Source organism: Chionomys nivalis, chromosome 17, assembly GCF_950005125.1.
Source record: "Chionomys nivalis chromosome 17, mChiNiv1.1, whole genome shotgun sequence".
Classification (NCBI taxonomy): domain Eukaryota; kingdom Metazoa; phylum Chordata; class Mammalia; order Rodentia; family Cricetidae; genus Chionomys; species Chionomys nivalis.
In genome coordinates, this window is record NC_080102.1 from 26811311 (window position 1) to 26831872 (window position 20562).

Consider the following 20562-nt stretch of genomic DNA (forward strand, 5'->3'; position numbering starts at 1 on the left):
ATGTTCAAATTCCTCCAAATGAAAATACGGTCAGGTCCATCACAACAATACCCCAGTCTCTGGTCCCAAATTCTTCTTAGGGTTTCTAATGCTGTAATGAGATACCATGACCATGGGGTTATATTGTTGTGAAAAGAAACCATGACCACAGTAATTAAAAAAAAAATTAAGTGGGGACTTGCTTACACTTTCAGAGGAGGTTCGGTTCATTAACATCATAACAGGGAGCACAGCAGCATGCTGGCAGATGTGGTTACTACTGAGAGTCCTACATCTTGCTGCAATAGGAAGTTGACTGACACACTGGGCTGTATCCTGAGCATAGAAAACCTCAATGTTTGGCCCCACAGTGACACACTTCCTCCATCAAGGCCATACCTACTCCACCAAAGTCACACTTCCTAATAGTGTCACGGAGGCATGATTAATAAAATCTCAGGGTCAGAAACTGGAGTTCAACCTGAAGATCCGTAAAGCAAAACAATCAGCCACTGACCCTTACCTTGACTGCTAGTAATCTTTGATCACTTACATCAGCCAAGCCTTGCTCGGACCAGTGACCCACCCAAGCAACTCACAGGCAATGAGAAACAATCTGTGTCTTGTGATAAGTCTAAGTTTCCTGTTATCTGATAGCCAGTGCAGCAAAAGCTAACTGTTTTGTGCTTGCTTGGTTTCATCAATAATATACAAAGCAAAAATCTTTTTTTTAAAAAAAAAAGTGCCATTATAAAGCTCACTAGAAAGAAAAAATGAACTCTTATCAATAAAACCTGAAGTAAGACTGAAACTACAACAATTAGAAGCAGAATTGCAGGACTGCGAGTAGAAATCACGCTGCAAGGAATTCAACAATGTGGAGAACAAGCTACAGTTTTAACTTCAGAATAGACATAGACAGGGATAATAAATCAGAATAATAAAAGGAAGTACATATATAAGAATAATAAAAGGAAGTGTTAAATCAGCAGCAGCGATAACTCGAGGTGTCAAGAGAAAGAACTGTCTTAGAATGCTAAAAGAAGAGGAGAAGGGAATGGGTAGCAGGAAGAAACCCCGCCCCCCCCGATTCTTTAGCTCAGAAACATGCCCTGAATTGAGGGAACAGGAATTCAAGAAAACACTTAGAAATATGCATATTTGCCTTAGGAATAACAAGAGTAATAAAAACTATACATTTCAGAAGAACCCAAGTAGTTTATTCACAAGAGTCTAGAAGGATATGAAGGGTCTGCTTTAGATGGTGACCTTATGATAGTCTGCCACTGTGCCCAATGAGCCATACATTTTTGCTCCACATTATTATTTCAAACAAACTTCTAAATTACCTCATATAAAACCAACCCTGGAAAATAAAGACAATCCTCTCAATTCTTTGGGTCAAATGGAATTTCCAAATTCATCCCAAGTGGTTTAAACATGAATAGTGAGAAAAACAATACTGTTCAAATTATAAAACAAATAACAAGTAAAATCAAAACTTATACTTCATTTCCAACTATAAGCTAAAGCTATTTTTGTTTAATACGTAACAAGAGCACAAAAATATGTTGAAGTATCATAAAAAGGTCAAAGTGATTAATTGTAGGGAAAAATGAAATAAAGATGATATGTAGATATACGGAAGAATTTTTGTTTTATATTTATTTATATAGTTGTGTGTGCGCGCATGCATGTGTGCATGCCTATGTATGCACTGCAGCACACATGGAGTTCAAAGGACGACTTTCAGGAGTCAATTCTTTCCTTCCACATTGCAGATTCTAGGGATGAAACTTAGGTGGTCTTCCTTGAGAACAAGAGCCTTTACCCCACAAGCTGCCTTACTGACCCAGAAGACTTTAAAATAATAATTAACCCTTACACATTGCAGTAGGGGTGTGAAGTGTCTAAAGTGCTTTGGGAAAGGGTTTGACAGGCTTCAATGAGCTAGACTCCTGGCTAGGTATATTACCAAACAGAAACTGAACACTCTGCCCACTCAACTTTGTACGCTAATATAATGGCCCTATCATTCATAATAGCCCAAAAGAAACAATATGAACACCCATTAGCTGATAAATGGATGGGCAAAAATGAGATGAATTCATAGAATGAACATTATCTGGCAATAAAAGGAAATGAAGCTGCCAGATGTGGTAAATTCATGCTTGTAATTCCAGCACTTAAGAGTCTGAGGTAGAAGGATTGCCATGAGTTTGAGGCCATTCGGAACTACTACAGTGAGCTTCAGGTTAGCCTAGGCTACAGAGTAAGACCATCTCAGAGATGGGGGCGGGCATAAGAAGAGGGAAAGAAAAGGGTACTGAACTCAACACACATGAACCCTGAAATGTTATTGTCAAGTGAAAAGGTTTGAAAGAGAAGTCATGTGCTATACGATTTCAGAAGATGCAAGTCCTCAGGCAGAAAGGGAAAACTAGCAACTCTAGGAGTGGGAGCAGAGGGACGCATGCAAAACTGCTGATGGAGACAGAGCTTCTTTGGTGCCATGATGAAAATGCTCTCAACTACAAAGTGGTGGAGGTACAATACAAGAAACTACCTTGTACATTTCTAAAACATGGCTTTCTGACTAAAGAAATGGTACAGTAAGCCACGTTCTCAATGACTCCAATCTCAAGAACCCAAATTAAAAAATATAATCAGTATGGTGGTGAATGCTTTTGACCCTAGATTTTAGCAAGTAGTGACAGGGGCTTGCTGGCCAACTAGCTTACACTATGCAGTTAGCCCCAGGCTACTGAGAGATGCTGCCTCAAAATAAACATGGATTAATGTTCAAAATTGTCCTCTTTCTTACACAAAGTCATACATACATATACATATACACCTCTATACACAAGAACATGCATATGGATACATATAAAAACACACCGAAGAAAAGTTTTATGGCATATTAGTTTTAACTTAATAAATAAAATAAATTGACATTATTTTAAGTCAATTTGCATGTAACTAACTCTCAGCTAGACAACAATGTCAATTGCACAAAGAATGTAGATCAGAAACAGACCCTCCTGTACACCAAGAATTGACATCTATAAAGGATGAGAAGCAAGTAAGCATCTGCAGATTATTTAAGCAATGGATTATTTAAGACCTGATATAAAAATGCTTTTTTCCTTTAAAAAAAAAAAGTCTTTACGATTAGATTTCACCAACACACAGCAAAACAATTCCTATTTAGATTCATGACTAGGGAATGTAGAGAAACTAGGTAGAAACTCGGCAGAATTTATGACTCTATAAAAGAAGACAGAATTTCTCAGCATAAAAGCCACGGAAGCAGGCACAAATTAGGACAGTGAAGGATATCCTATCTTAAAAATAGAAAATAACCATCTATGAAACAGAAATGCCTGCAAAATTTAAAGGGCAGTCATAAAGCCAACCAAAACATAGATAATAAATTCTTCATGCTAATGCTTCATATTTGTATTTAAAGTGATTTTTTTCAAACAGATGAATCCCTAATTGTAAAATTAATAATACTCAATGATTATTTAATGAATTTCCAACTTTATAAATAATAATAAAGTTGCCCTTTTGTAGCTATCAAACTAGAAAATATTCAAATATCAGAGAAATAAAAGATATGCTAGAAGTTCTGGTTGAAGCACAAGTCAGAACAGAAGGATGTATACTAGATGTGACAGGTCTTTTAGATTTCAGTACCCTGGCAAACACATACTAAACATTTCATTGCCTGTCTAGAATACAGACCAAAAGCCAGGGAATTTTGACTGTTTACCTTCCTAGATGTTCAGATATTATCTTCAACATCTAGACCAGACCTGGGCAAATAATGCAACTAAATAAATTTATCAAAATAAAATTTATACTCTAAAGTAATTCAATATCATGTATGTTTCTAGAAATCTATTGTAAGAAAAAAATCAGACATGTAAGTGATATTTGCGTGTTTTTCTCCAAATACTTATTGAACACCCACTATATGCCCCCGAGGTAGATAATAATAACAGCAAAGAACACTGCAGACAACTCTATGTCCTAAAAAGACCATGGACAGAATCTACAATGTTGATAAGGGCAGTGGGGTAGCCAAAAGGAGACAATGGCGTTCACAAAGAAGTCTTCTAGCCACATAATTATCAGGATCCTCTCTTTAAGACCCTCGGGCATCACACAGAGACAGAGGAGCCTCATTTTTTGATACCTGCTACAAGAAGTCTCTCTACCAGGCCCATCCACAGGTTTGCCAGTACATAGTCTACTCTTGCTCCATCAGGAAGGCTAACAATCTATCCCTGGTTATAAATATAGAATGTCTATCTATTCAACCGTGGCTTCACTTTCCATACTCTTAGTGACCACATGGTCAACTAGGCTTTAAAAATACTAGATCAACAACATTTGAAATTAAACAATTTATAACTTTTAAGTTATGCACAATTGGAGTCAGATGATGAAGTTTTATGGGGTCCTCTCTCCAACCTTCCAAGTACAGGAATTGTCATGTTGTTAGATGGATCTGTACTACCCACCTGTTAACATCTAATATTCTTTTCTGAAAGATTGTGATATGGCAATTACTGTATTCAAGTGACACTTACTTAACAATGATCTCAGTTACAACAGTGGTGATGCCTATGATTGATGTACATCCAAGGGAATCTGTAAAGTCCTCCCTTACTTGAGAAGGTGAGATTGCTTGACCTAATAAAGAAAAAATATTATGCTGCAGTTGCCAAAATGTACATTAAGACTGAATCTTCTGTCCATGAAATAACGAAGAAGAGAAAAATAAGGATGGACCAGCTTTGCCATACCTCAAACGATGAACATTACAGCCACAGTAAGAGAACAGTGTTTTAAAAAGATAGAATGGGCATTAAGTGATTTTAGTTCTGTAAAGGACAGACCAGTATGTGCAGAGTCTATTATTCCCTACACTGTTTCCAAAGGCTCGCACTGGGAGTCTGGGGATCGGTCTCCTGGGAGTTAAAGTAATGTTGTCTGCATACCTTGACCTGGGCTCTCCAGCATCCAATGAAAGCAGGCAAGTGTACTACTCCTGACTGTCCCTTAGCAGTCCCCATGGATAGGAAGCAGCATGACAACAATCCACTGGAATCACACCCTCCTCTTCATGTTTCCCGCTAGTCTGTGTTTTCTCTTCTACGGCATTTGAAAGATTCAGCTCCCATGTCGATGACAATTTTCTTAGAACACATGAAGGAAAATGTGACTACACTCTCCCCTTCAAATGGGCGCAGGCCAGAGAAACGTGTCAAATCTAGAGACAAGGGACAGTGATACACAATTAAATAAAACTCAGGGTTAGAATGGGTTCAACCTGAAGATCAGAAAAGCAAAGCAGGCAGCCACTGGCTCTTACCTCATCCTCAGTCCATAAATGACAATCTTGCCTCCAAGAATCTCAGAATGGGACTGAGCCTGAGAGCCGTCTCTTCCCATCTTATAATCTTCTCTAGTTCTGAGATTAAAGCTGTGCATTACTGACCTGGTTTCTACAGCAAGCTAGTGTAGCTACCGGGATTAAAGGTGTTATCATTGCTGCCTGATCTGTGAGCCTGGCCAGTGTGGTTGCTTTACTTTTTTGATCCTCAGGCAAGCTTTATTTATTAAAAGACAAATGAAATGCCACTACACTACAGGACAGATCATAGTTTTCTCATCACAGTGTGTAACTTCATCTCCAGAATATTTTTCATGTAACTCAGATCATGTTATTTCTGATAAACAGGTTTCATGTCATTATGACACCTTGGAACACCATGGTCATTGCTTAGACGGTGTAAGTCCAGAGCCTCTGTTGGTCCTCTTGCTCTCTGATCCTAGTAGCTGAACCTGAAAGCTTACTATGATTATTGTAGAAAACATTCTGCTCAAAGTCCAAGGCACCATCCACAGTATCTGTATGGTCATCTTCGCTCTATCCTATACAATACATCACTGGTTTCTTTCACACTAAAGGAAGAGCATGCCACATCCACATTCTAAAGAACATAGTTCTTTAGCATGATCAATAGTCTCATTCAATAATTCCAGTTTATTCTCTCTAATCGCTTCCTCTCTTTCTCTCCCCTCCCCCATTATCTCTGCTATAGTTCTAACATCATCATCCACGAGGCATTTGAAAGATTGCACAGAAGAGAGAAGAGTAGGATTATATGAGAGATGCCCTTGCTTGTCATCACATCGGGCATCACAGGAAATGTCCCTGCATTAATATACATCCTCCTGTCTAGCCCCATGCTTTATTTCCTTAGCCTAACACATCAAGACCCTACTCCTCTGTTGCTTTGATTCCAGAACTACATATCATCCAGAGGTTGCAGTTCTGCAGCCACTGAACCATGCTGCTGCAATTAGACTTCAAGGCTCTGCACTCCCTGCTGAAATGCTCCACGGCCTCACTGAATTGCTGTAAAGCTAACAAAGAGAAATGGTGTGGATCTCCAAAGGGACAGCAGTCCTGTTCCAAGCCACCTGCCTCTAAAAAAGCCCCTGCATAGGACTGCATACAGTGACAGCTCCTTCCCTCTACCACAGCGAAGTGTGCTGCTTCTGCCTTGCTGGAGGATGCAGGAAATCTTGGGACTTTAAGGAGCTGAAATGTGGTTTTCAATGTTGTTTCCTACCCCAGGCCCAGGGATTTTATTCTTTCCAAATTGGGGCCCTCCATTTGGCATCAGAGAATTATTTAGGTTCTATGCTCAATCTCATTGGCATCTGTGCTGTCCTTGTGATTGAACCCTGGGTATTTCAAAAGCAGCACTTTTTCCAAGACATTAATGGGAACTTTTGACTAAACACTGGGCCGAGAGTTGACATCTGATCTGAGACTACCATTGTTTTTTGTTTTTCCTTTTGACTTGACTGTTTTGCTTTACTTTTTTTTCTTATTTTGTTTTGCTTTATTCTGCTTTAAGACAGTTCATCTTTATAGAGGCCAAGCTTTCAACACACTTAGTAGCCCTGGCTGGCCTACACCTAACAAAAATCCTCTTAATTCATGTTTTCGAGTATGTTCCACCATATCTTCCTCATTTTAATTTTTAGAGCTTCCAAAGCAGTCAGTCTCTCCCTCCTTACAGCTGCCATTGCCCTGGGGCATTGAGCATTAGCTCCATTACATAAGCACAGTGTAATGGTTCATTTTCATTTGAACTCACTCATCCCTGCTGAACCGTTTAGTAATTTTGGTTCTGCGCCTGCTATGTATCATCCACACTCCACCTGGTAGCATAGAAAGTGACCCCTTAGGATTGGCTTTCTAGGAGAATTACCAGAGCTCTCAAAAAGCAGAACCGGAAAGCTAGGACTCAACAGAAGGTTGATTACTCAGGAGCTGTTACTACAGGAACAGGAGGGGTGGGGACCAGGGTGATTGAAATAGGGAAGGATAAAAAATCAATAGAAGAGTGGATAACCTAACTCAGTCTTGCCTCACACACCCAGGGCTCAGTTTCCTTGGGAGGCTGGGCATATACTGACTTAGAATTCTCCATCCTCAGACAGACAAGCACAAAAGGAATTTATCCACCCGTTTCACTTCCTTTTTCTTACGGGTATCTGAGACATCTCAGTTTCCTCTGTTCTTGTGGACTACACATGAATTCTGTGCCTTGCATTATAGAACTACAGGGCATAAAGCAAAATTGCCAAGTGCAGGCTCCTTAAAGGGAAATACTGCCCACAGGGGTGCATAAATAAGTGCAGATGTGATCACTTACAAAAGCCACAGCTGGAGTCAGTATAAGGTAGAATGAATGAAGATCTCCCCCCTTCGCTCACAGTTTATCTCTGCTCTAATCCCTGGAGCCTGTGACTGTTATTTGTATAGGAAAGTGGCATTCTAGCTGCGGTTGATAATCTTGAGGTAAGGGATTATCCTGGAATACTTGTGTGGTATCTAAACATATGCCAAGTGGCCTACTAGTAGGTGACCAAGTGACGTTTGGCTACAGAGAAGGTGTTATGGTGACAGATGCAAGCTTTAAGGCTGGAGGAGGAAGGAGCACCAAGCCAAAAAACAGAAGCATACATCAGAACAGAAAAAGTCTAGAAGTGGCTTCTTCTCTCAGAACCCCACAGAGGGAACCAACTTAAACCAAGTATCTGCTGGTTGTATCTTTAAACCAGCAGATTCTTGGTTTAAACACAGTGGCACTCATTTCAAACAATCCCCAAACCTTTATTAAATGTGTTGCACTCAGCTGTAATAATAAAACTAATAGTCAATAGTAATGTATTACAGCAGCAACAATTAAAAGCATACAGGATTGTTAGAGTGGCCCTGTTGTGTGGGGAGCAGGAACAGTGAGAATATTCCTTTTTAATCACATATAGGCTCAGTAGTCTTCGCCCCTGGTTCACACACATTCCTGCCTCAGCTGTGTGTTCCAGGTTTCCTTTTTAAAGCACTCTGCTATTCTTCCAATAAATTCATTCTTCTCAGCTTTCAGAATTAGCCTACTTATCACCGTATTTCAGAGTTTTCAGGGCTTCTCATCCATGGTCAGGCTCTCTATTTCTTCTTGTGGGGTTTTTTTGGTGTTTTTTTTTTTTTTCTGTCGTGACACCTGCAACTTGTTCTTATTTTATTTATTTCCTTGAATGTGTGCTCTGTCTCCACCTCCAGAGCTGAGGGGGTGTTTTCATTCCCTTTCTCTCACTGTGATAGAATGCCCATAAAAGACAGCAATTATTTTAGTTCCCAGTTTCAGGCTACAGTCCATTACTCTAGGAGAGTCACAGCAGAAGCTCGACTAGTTACATCACATCCACGCACAAGAGCAGAGAGAAATGAGTACATGCAGATTCACTCCCTTGCTGGTGTTCAATTCAATTCTGCAATCTTATACAGTTTAGGACATGTACACCCCTGCCTAGGCAATGGTGCCACCTACAGTGCATTGGGTCTTCCCATATCAACTAACTTAACTAAGATAATCCCCCATAGGCATGCCCAAAGCCAACCCAACCCTCACTGACCCTCTCTTCTCAGTCTTGGCCATTTTAGATTCTCCATTCAAGAGAGCATCTAGTGCAGTCAACACCCAAAATGATCACTCTTGTCAACTGCCTCTGCGCTTGAAATAGCTGACTTCGGTGAACTCTCTGATTGAAATTTGTTCATTTCCACATCATCAGCACTTCTAACTACAGTGCTGAGCACAGAACAACTGCATTATATATTGAATTAAGTGACTTCATAAAGCTTGGCAAGATGGTGAAAGCTTGCCTCTTCTAGTAGCAGATTAGCACCCCTCCAAACCAGCAGGTGAAAATTAAAGTTAGTTAATTCATAGAAAAAAAGTTCACTCCCCAAATTTTGCCAACCAATTACTTTACTGTGACCTTTAAAACAAAATGATATCTTTTAATTTCCCAACTATTTCCTAAAGTCATTTGACCAAATAAATAAATTGCTCTTAGTCCTATAGTCATCAAAGTTGGCACAGTTAGCATTTGGTTTCTTGTAAAATTTGTCAGTAAGAATGAGCCTATGATGGTTAATCTTCATAGTCAACCTATTGGATTTGGAATCACCGAGGAGACACACTTCTGGGCATGTCCAGAAGGATGTTTCCAGCATGGTTCAACTGAGGAAGGAAGACTCACTCTGAATGTGGGTAGCACTAACCCGTGGGCTGATGTTTCAGACTGAAAAAGAAAGGGAAAAAGCCAGGCAGTGGTGGCACATGCTTTTAATCCTCGCATTCAGGATGCAGAGGCAGATGGATCTCTGAGTTCAAGGCCAGCCTAGTCTACAGAGCAAATTCCTGGACAACTAAGGTTACACAGAGAAACCCTGTCTTGAAAAACAACAACAAAGAAAGGAAAGAAGGAAGGAAAAAGAAAGAAAGGAAGGAAGGAAGGGAAAAAGAAGCCAGCATCTATTTCTCTTTTTGCTCCTCACTGCAAATGCAACATGACGCTCTTTCTCACTCCTGCCTTTGTACCTTTTCATCACAGCAGACCCTATCCCTTTTAAGCCTTCAGTTGTATTTGCCAGGCATTTTCTCACATCAGCGAGCTGGATAACTGTGCAGAGCCTTTCCTTTCCCTCTGTATTTATGCTTTGGGTAATGAACAATGAGACTCTTAGTTCTTGCAGCCTCAGAGAATACTGGAGTCATATTCTTCTTTCTTGAGTATCCACAAGCAGACAAAGGCCCTTCTGGCAGGTGAGCACAGTCTAGTACTGTCACCAGGCTGGAGAGATTCACATGCTCTGCAAGCTCAAATACCTACAAGGTATGTGACCCTTTCAAACTTGAAGGAAGAAAATAGAAAATCATAACTGAACTTCAGAACTATGCCTCATTCTCAAAACCAGATGGTAATATGCTCTGAAACTCGCAGTTTTCCATTTCAATGATGCTTTGACTGCCAGTAATTATTAATTCATAGTATGCATGAATTAATTGGAAAACAAAAGCAGGGTGAACAGAGCCCTCCCACTGCCCCACAGTGTGCCAAAGAGAAGTAGCCCATTCTTTCACTATCTGGTTTGTCCTATGTGACTAATGGGTTTTCACACTGTCCTTGATGTATTTATATGTCTCTCGGTCTGGTTAGTTGATATTGTGACACTATAAATGGAAACATCTCCAAATGATGTTCCTGGTTCCTCCTTTATTACTAGGGATCCATTTAAAAATATACTAGTGGAGTATAGACCTAAACAGAGAACTCTCAACAGAGGAATTTAAATTGGCTGAAAGACACTTAAGGAAATGTTCAACATCCTTCGCCATGAGAGAAATGCAAATCAAAACAACTCTGAGATTCCAATCTTACACCTGAGAGAATGGCCAAGATCAAAAACACTTATGCTGGAGATGTTGTGGGGTAAAGGGAACACTCCTGCATTACTGGTAGGAATGCAAGATGGTACAGCTTTTTTGGATATCAGTATGGTGATTTCTCCAAAAATTAGGAAACAACCTTCCTCAAAACCTAGCAATACCACTTTTAGGTATATACCCAAAGGATGCTCAATTGTACCACAAGGACATATGCTCAACTATGTTCATAACAGCATTGTTTGTCATAGCCAGAACGTGGAAACAATCTAAATGCCCCTCAGCCAAAGAATGGATAAGAAAAATGTGGTACATTCACACAATGGAAAAATACACAGCAGAAAAAAATAATGACCTCTTGAAATTTGCAGGCAAATGGGTAGATCTAGAAAACATTATATTGAGTGAGGTAACCCAGACCCCAGAAGTACGAATATCATATGTACTCAATCATAAGTGTTCATAAGTGTCTTTTAGACATAAAGCAAAAAAAAAAAAAAAAACCAGCCTACAAATCACATTCCCAAACAACCTAGACAGCAATGAGACCTTAAGAGAGACATACGTGATCTAATCTACATGGGAAGTATAAAATGACAAGATCTGCTGAGTAAATTGGAAGCATGTGGACTATGGGAGAGGGTTGAAAAGGAGAGGAGAGGAGAGGAAGGAAGGGGAGCAAAGAAAAATGTATAGCTCAATAAAATCAATTTTAGAAAGAGTTCTTGCTATACAATCATGAGTTCACATAGTGCCCATATAGCAAGCCTGCATTCTATAGAGCCCTATAACTCCAGTTTGTATCTGATACCCTCTTCTGTCCTCCACACACTCACAGGCATGCGCACCAGAGCATACACTTAGACAAGTACACACAATGAGTAAATAAATTTTTTTTTAAAAAAGTACATTGTTGATAAGTATACACATCATAATGTAAGAGTATTTTGGAGTTGAGTATCCTTACACAAAATATTTAGGATTTTGGATTTCAGGTATTTTCAAATTTTGGAAAATTTGCAGAATATATTAAAGACTGTGTTTTGTTTGTAACATCACATAAAACCAGATATGAAATCTCCCAAATGTAGCATCATGTCATCACTCCAAAAGCTCTGGGTTTGGTGAATTTTCCAGTCCTGGATTAGGGATGATACTCAGTTGCACTCAAGCTGTTTTCATCTTCCTGTTAGCATCATCATCTTAATTTAAAACCATACTAGAATGAAGGCTTATTAGCGGGTGAAACAACCAAACCCATCCTGAAGCTTTATTTTTTTTCCTACCCAAGACTTCAAAGTTAACATGCCAGAAAGCTAACCTTTACTCCAAGGAGAGATGGTTTAATGTTGAATGACACCCACCAGGCAGGGAAGATCTCCAGAGAAATAGGTACTCCAAGTGTGATTTAGAGTAGGGAAGTGTTCGAAAGGATGAGGTGATCAGCCTAGAAGACAATTGTTCGGGGTAACATGACCAATAGAATAGTTCCTGAATCTTGATGAGCAAAGATAAGGAAGGTCCATGAAACCTGCGGGAGATGATTACAGTTTGCAATCAAATTATGCAGAGCGAGATGGCGAGGATGCACGGCATCTGGTGGAGAATTGTTATCCACAGAGATATTAATTCTCCCTTGGCACAAGGCATCTGGTGGAAACATCCCAGGCATCTGTCTAAGGCTGTGTTTACTGGAGCAGGGTTGAGGTGTGTGTGTGTGAGAGATTGAGGTGGGGGAGGAGGGAGAAGGGAGAAAGGAGAGAGGGGGGAGGGGAGGGGAGGGGAGAGAGGAGAGAGGAGAGGAGAGGAGAGGAGAGGAGAATATGGAATGGAATAAATCAGAGGAACAAGAGATGAGAAATGATTGAGGCAGGGGGGAGCAAATATCCTAATATTTCAAGTCACACAGGTATGTGACTTTGTTTTTCTTGGAAATGTTCTTAAGCTTCTTAAATGCAAACTCATTCTGTATAAAATGGGAATGGCAACCATAGCGCTACTGGGGGACAGGAAGAACTGACACATTCTAGCTAATACTAAGTTATTAATAAATCATGCCCATTGTTGGAACTGTTGTTATTCTCACTTGTCTACTGAAAACCCCGGAATGATACTGAAACAAAAACCAGATGGGCTGAATTCCCCCTTTTTAATGCAAACATCTCTAGCAACAGCAGCTGGGATTATAAACTATCAGCAGCGCAACAGAGTGGGTCATATACAGAGAACAACTTGTGAATTATGGTGAAGAGCACCCTTCACAAAACATGAGGTCCCCGCTGTGGGACATGTGGACTGCAGCACCTGGGGGCTCATTGAAAATGCACAGTCATGGCTCCCCCCCCTTCAGAAGCTTCAAAGTCAGGGTTTGCATTTTAATAAGCTCCCCTCATGATTCCTACGTTGAATGAGAACACAGGCGTTACGTGCACGCGCACTCCTGTCCGGCCCTCTAATGACTGCAGAGGAGGGTCCATTTAGCTAGCAGCTGGTCTATCAAGTCACAGCCGACCAATTTATGCTCCAGAAAATAAACAGCTGAGCTGACCAGCAGTACCCAGTGCATTCAGCCCTGAATGGGAAGCAGATGGTGTTTGTGAAGGGCCATCCAAGCGGTTTTCAATGAGAACAGTCCTTTGCACCATGAAGTTTACGACCTGTTAGGGGCAACAGAGGAATAGACCATGAAGTCACATTACTGAGTGAGTGACAGGTGGGGTGATGGATTCTTCTTGGGAACATCAGAGTTGCTTTCTTAGAGGAGGGCAGCAGTGACTGATGATGATGGAGCAGGAGCTCCGCATGCCGAGGAAGGAAACATGAAGCCGCCGGAGGGAAGTAACACATGAGGTGTAGGAAGACACGGGTGTGGGGTCTGGTCCAGTGCCCTCAAGAGAGGGCATAAGGGCAGGGAAAACCGCAAAGACGTTTGGAACTGGAATGCGGCTTTTAGCGGTGTGGCAGCCTCATCATCGAGGCAGAGCAAACTGAAGCTCAGAGGCGTTCCATCACAAGCAGGGCAACGTGTAGAACACAGGTGTGTACTATCCATTTTATTCAGCCATAGCCTAAGTAATAGGGTGTAACCGCCCTATGGCCCAGGCAAGGCAATTTCGTGTCATCTGAACTTGATTTGTAGTGTTTGGTGTGAGAGACCTGCTCATTTTAAGGGCTTTCTCTCTCGGGTTTGCAATTTCCAGCCTCACTTCAGTTCCCTTTTCTAATCTATAAAATGGACACCTTATACTCTTAAACTTGCGGCAGATAGGGCTGTCTCCATACCAAAGTGTACTTATGTTCCTGTGGTTGAGCATTGTCCCTGGAAAGTGATTTATCATGGGGACCCAACTTTAGCAAGCGTCCCTCAATCCTGTACGCAAATGTGTGACCACAAAACTCATTCTCACCAAAAAAATGAAGCAGAAGAAATGTATTCATGCCTGAGGCTTTAAAAAAGATGTCGTGTTTTTTCCTTCCCCTATCCACAGGCTTGATGCCGACAGTGGCAAGCCCTTAGGAGATGGCAGAGTCTGGGCCTTGAATCTCCACAAGAAGCAACTGTTCACCTCAAACATATGCTTCGTATGAATGGCACAGACATATTTTCTGTCTCCAAGACTAGCTTCCAGCCACTACCTGACAGTGCTGAGCAGGCCTTGCAGCAGAGGAAGTATGGCGTCGTGTCCTCATGTATCCGTCCAAGGGAACTAAAGCTGCTGAGTGGCTTTCGCTGAGTTTTTATGTATTTATTTTTAAATGCATAGCTTGTTTTGTTCCAGGCAAGATTTAAGACAGCTTACAAAATGGGTTAATTTAGAAATGAAAATGAAAGAAAAAAGTCAAAACAGGGTGGGACTATGAAACAGAATCAAGAATATAGCTAAATATGCCATCACTAATGGCTTACACACTTGCCACAAATTTAGATCTGAGACTTCTGGAAACTGAATCAAAATGTGATCTGCTCTCGACTATAATGTTTATAATTAACTACCCAGTGTCCTCGTTCATTATAGCCCAGAAGCACCACAGAGGACAGAGGCTATGTCTTTCACAGTCCCTACTTCTGTGCCCACGTGAACTAGCACAATCCCCAATTCATTGCAAGACCACAAAAAAGCTTATGCATGAGGTACTAATGCAGCCTGAGGTTAAATCATGCCTAACACTGACCTAGACACGTTCACTCCCCAGATCCTCTGAAATAAGATTAACCTAACAGGCTAGCAAGCTGTTTCATCACATGGTCACAACGGGTCCAATGGCAACCATCTATACCTAGGGCATCACTTTCTGAAACCCATGCGTCCACGGCAATAGATTAAACCCAACTGACAGAGAGAAAGTTCTTCAGGGATATACTATCCATATTCAACCTTGGCCAGAAAGTGTGACCTTAAAGATTGGCATCTGCCTAAAGGAAGAGATGGAATACACAAGTCATTAGCAACTCCTTCCTCAACCCTGTGTCTCTTGAAGTAATTTAGATCATAACAATAAGGTACCTTTGGCTTTGTATCTTGGACTTACACAGACAATTATAAGAAGCCTTTTTCTCACACCAGAATTTGCACTTCCCAAGGGGACAGTTGAAAAGTACTACACATGCTGTCACTGAGGGGCTCCCTTATGAAACTGGGATTGGTCAGACCAAAATACAACATAACCTGCTTTCATTACACAAGGAGCCACTCGCTTTGTGTTTGCTGAAGCTCGATGGTTGGCCTGTTTCCTTTTCTGCTTTGCCTTTTAAGTCTGTGACTGGGATAGCAAAGTCAGCATTGTGTCCCACTTATTTGGAAGAAGCAAAAGCTGTCCTGTGTAAGTAGCAGAGCATAAAGGGCCAGTAGGGACATCAGAGGACAGGGCTATGGTGGGGTAAAGCACTAAAGATTAAAATGGAAGAAGACTCACAAATCCTACCTGAATATGGGGACAGCATAAGGTCCCTAAATGGGCTGTCAAGTGAATAAACTGGCTTGTGGCCAACAGAAACCAGAACATATAACTCCAAGGCACTATTTGCACTGAACCAATCAATGTGACTGCGCCCCTTAGAGTTTTGCTGTTTATCGTCAAGTAGGACACTTGGGTACAGGGATAAAGAAAGAAACAGCATTTACAGAGAGTTTAGGGTAAGATTAGCATTGCGTAAAGACTTTTAAAGCATTGCTTCACTCACTTATCATACTATTCTAAATGGGCACTGCTGTGGCCACTACGGCAAGGAAAACTGAGACCTAGAAAGGTGAAACAACTTCTTCCTTCCTTCCTACCTTCCTTCCTACCTTTCTTCCTCCCTTCCTTCCTTCCCCTTCCTTTCTTCTTTCCTACCTTCCTTCCCCTTCCTTCCTTCTTTCCTACCTTCCTTCCTTCCTTCTTTCCTTCCCCTTCCTTCCTTCCCTTTCCTTCCTTCTTTCCTTTAGTAAACAATGAAACTAGAACTTTAGTCAGAGCTTCTGAATTCACACTTTACGCTCTTAACTTCTCTAAGTTTTTTCCTTCCAATGATGGATGGAAAAAATACTGTCCAGATGTTGTATACACAGTTTTGGGCGTTTGCTCTATCAGCTAAAGACTCATCTCTAAGTTCCCCTTGCTGCGTCTGGTACCTTGCTCAAGAGGACATTTCCGTTAGAATGCCAAGGGAGTATGAATGTTCTACAGGGCAAAGAGGCATTGGCACAGCCGATCTGGCCTTACAACGTGCTCACTGCGCATGGGGACGGATGTTACCTCTAACAGAGACTGTGGCAGTGCTAGGGCATTTGTCAAGTCTGGCTGGTTAAACTCTCCTTCCTAAGGCAAGCAGATGCCTTCTGTTCTCCATAGCAAGAGCTGTTGGGGGCACACTCAATGCAGAGCACAGCTGGGGAGACATTCTGAAAGAACAAAATCAGAGCACAGGGCAATGAGGCTTGTGATGAATCCTTCTGAGATGGAACTGTCACGGGAGAGCGATCCGTGCCTAGTGGCAACGGGGGCTATTACCTCCATGAGACACCTGTCTATAAGATACAGAGGGAACAGAAATAAGATATAGCAAGTGACATGTTCACAGCAAGATGCCCAAGCATCCTGGTGCCTTTCTGCTTTCAGAGAAATCAGTCAGGATGCTCCCCTTCCCCTCCATCTGTCTTATTCTGCATCTGCTTTCTCCTCAAGTGATATTTCAGTTCTTTGTGTTTTTCAGACAGAATTTTAAACTGCAGCCCATCCTATCCCGAAACTTACTGCATAGCCCAGGCTGGCCTTGAACCTACAACAGTCCTTCTGCCTCTGATTCAGGTGTGTTGGAACTGCTAGTGTGATCCACCATGCCGGATTCCATCCTTTTCATCTTCTAACAGTGACTGTAACTTTTCTTTTAGAGTTCAATTTTGCATGTTCCTTTCTCCCTTGGTCCTTCTTTCTTTTCTTCTTCCTTTCATCCTTTTCTCTCCTTTCTTCATCCTCTTCTCTCCCTGCCTTCCCATTTCTCTCTCCATCTCTGCCTTCTCTTCCTAGATGCTTCTCTCAATCTCTCCCCTTCCCTTCTCCCCCTCTTATTTCTTCTTCCCCTTCTCCCCATTCCTCTTGTTCATCTCATTTTCTTATCTCTTCATGTGTGTACAGAGAGAGTAAGTTTGAAGTCATATCTGTTCATTTCTAGGCTCTGCACACATAAACCCAGAGACACAGTCCAGCCAATCACACCCTTCCCGTTTCTCCAGCCGACACCCTCTGGACACTTGACACACTGACATTCTTCTAGGTGTTGTTACATAGCCAGCATCATCCCAAACACTCTTCACCAGATACCTGTGAACTACCAAGAGGCAGCAGGTCTATCTGTGGCTTGAAACCAAGACCTGCCTTCATTCTGGAGTCTACACTCAAATCGTATGCCCCGAAGAGCATATTTTTGCCTGAGGTCAGACATAAAATCACAGAGAAAGCAAAGACCAGGCTCCTTTACCTAAAGCTGTTCAGTCAACATAGGCTATGATTTTAAAATGTCACAGAGCCAATTTTTAAAGTTTCCTCTGCTTTATTTTTACTTGCTTACAATTTTGAATTTTTGCCAAGACAGCTTCTAGGGTGAAATAACAAACATTTCTTGCGTTTTATGTTCATGTCTTCTAAGGTTTGGTTTTTATTTTTGTTGCTTTGTAAATGGCACATTTAGACCATTCTAATCCTTTCAGGGTCTTCCCCATTGTGTACTTCGAAGCATTTTCCCATACAAGAGTCTAATTAGCAATGGAAACAGTTGAAACATATCTTAATGTCTGGACCAAGGGAATTTGTGGTAGGAAAGCCCCCAAACGTAGCCCCCAACTCATCTATAGGCTTCTCATATAGCAAACTCAGGGATATGCCACACAAAATGTTTTTCTTTCATCTGGGGATGGAAGTACAGTGAGGAATAGGTAACTTGTTAATGAGATTCAAGGAGAAAACAGAAGACAGAAAAGGTATGTGAGTTGGTTGTTGATAATAAAAGTGGTAGGAAGCCAGGTATAGGGGTATGCCTGTAATCCTGTGTGCTTAGGAGGTAGAGGCAAAAGGGTCAAGAGCTAAGATCGGTCTCAAGGACAAAGCAGTCTGAGGCCAGCCTAAGCTTCATGAGACCTTGCTACAGAAAAATACAGAGAGCTAGAGGGATGGCTCAGTGGTTAAGGGCACTTGTTCTTCCAGAGAAACAGGGTTCAGATCCTGCACCTACACGGCGCCTCACAATCTCCTGTGATCTAATGGGTCTGTCGCCCTCTTCTGCCCTTCACAGGCACTACATGCCAGTGGAGCACATTACAGACCAGCAGGGACACAAATGCACATAAATTCAAAATGAATTAATTTTTAAAATTAAAATAGAAAACTAATTAAGTAAAGCTAATGGGTGGAGAAAGGAGGGAAGGTGGGAACAGAAGGTTCCACTTCACCCAGTTACATTACTGGTCTCTGCTACAAAATCCTCAGGCGAGATTATTTTAGAATCAGTATTTCATTTTGAGGCATTAATCAAAGTTATCTCATATGGTGGGAGATATGCTTACAATCCTAGCACTTGTGCACTGGAGTAAGATGAGTGTGAGTTCTAGAACAGCCTAAGCCACATAGCAAGACTGTGTTTCAGAGGAAAAAACAAATTGATTTTTTTTTCTTAAAAAAAAAAAAGCTAGTCATAAGCCGGGCGGTGGTGGCGAACCTTTAATCCCAGCACTCAGGAGGTAGAGGCAGGCGGATCTCTGTGAGTTCGAGCCCAGCCTGGTCTACAAGAGCTAGTTCCAGGACAGGAACTAAAAAGCTATGGAGAAACCCTGTCTCGAAAATTAAAAAAAAAAAAAAAAAAAAAAAAAAAAAAAAAAAGCTAGTCATAGAATGAATGCAACTGTTTCACTCTTGAAAGTTCTCTGTGTTGTTCTTTAACATGGTAAAAGTCTATGTCACACTTAGGGAGGTGTTGCCTTTTACAAAGATACAAGATTAGAAACAAAATAGCGTCTTTTGGACATAACAGGACCTCCTCATGAATGAACTCACTCACAGTAGCTGTGTGGTTACCTATGCAGGATCAAGCCAGTCAACATTCCAGCATGGTGTGAGAAGAGGTTCATGAGCCCCAACCCCTAACCAAGAAGCTATGGGCAGTTGATGTCTTCTGAAGAAGAGATAATCAGTTTTTTAACTGCTAGCAGATTGACATGGTCCAATGGCCTCATACACATGCCTATATGGGCAATATGAATAACTAAACTTGGTGAGTATAAAAAGAAAAAGGTAGATTGGTGGATAGAAAGGAGAGTGGATCTGGAAGAAAGTTAAAAAAAAGTGATAAAAGAACTAATAAAAATTTTCCAAAAAATAAAAATATTTATTTAAAAAAAGAAATAGGATTTTAAAAAGGCTTGTTTCTTTTTTTTTTTTTTTTTTTTTTTTTTTTTTTTTTTTTTTTTTGGTCTGTCAAGACAGGGTTTCTCTGTAGCTTTCTGGAGCCTGTCGTGGAACTAGCTCTTATAGTAGGCTGACCTCAAACTCATAGAAATCCACCTGCCTTTGCCTCCTAAGTGCTGGAATTAGAGGGGTACACCACCACTGCCCAGCAAATACTGTGTCTTTAAATGGTGTCTGGCAGCTAAGCAAAGTCTAAGAAGGAATCTATTAATTTTATATTACAACCTGAGCATACAAGAACCATCTGTAAGAAAGTTTTGTTTAGGGACTCAGGCAAATGTTAGTCAAGGACTTCTGCATGAAAATGCTCTGGCATTAGAGAACTTATGCATCCACTGTAACTTATGGAGAACTGCCTTTAACATTCAAAATACACAAGACACTGCAGAATAATGTAAGACACAGAAGCTAGTACAATGTGTGAACAGAAAAATGAAAAGCGAATGTAAACAATAATGGAAAAATAAATGGGTTAATGGTGAGAGTGTTGAATGACTGATTTACATCTAAACCAAAATATTTATTCCCCTCAATTTAAATACCTGTTTGCTTGCAAATCCAGGGAGAATTCTATAAATACAACCTGAGCCCAGTAAGTGTTGAAAAAGGCTCACTTCACAGAGGAAAGGGAGGATGGCAAAGGCTAAACAACAGTCATACAGTGAGTTTGCCAGATAATAGGAGGGACTTCGGATGCCACTTAGTGAGATCTCCCAACCAACATCAGTGTGCCTCTAACTGTGGACCAAGGTGCAGACTGCTTCCAGCTGAGCATGAGAGCTGTGCCTGTAGATTAGTCTTTCTAAATAACTGATTGCAATGT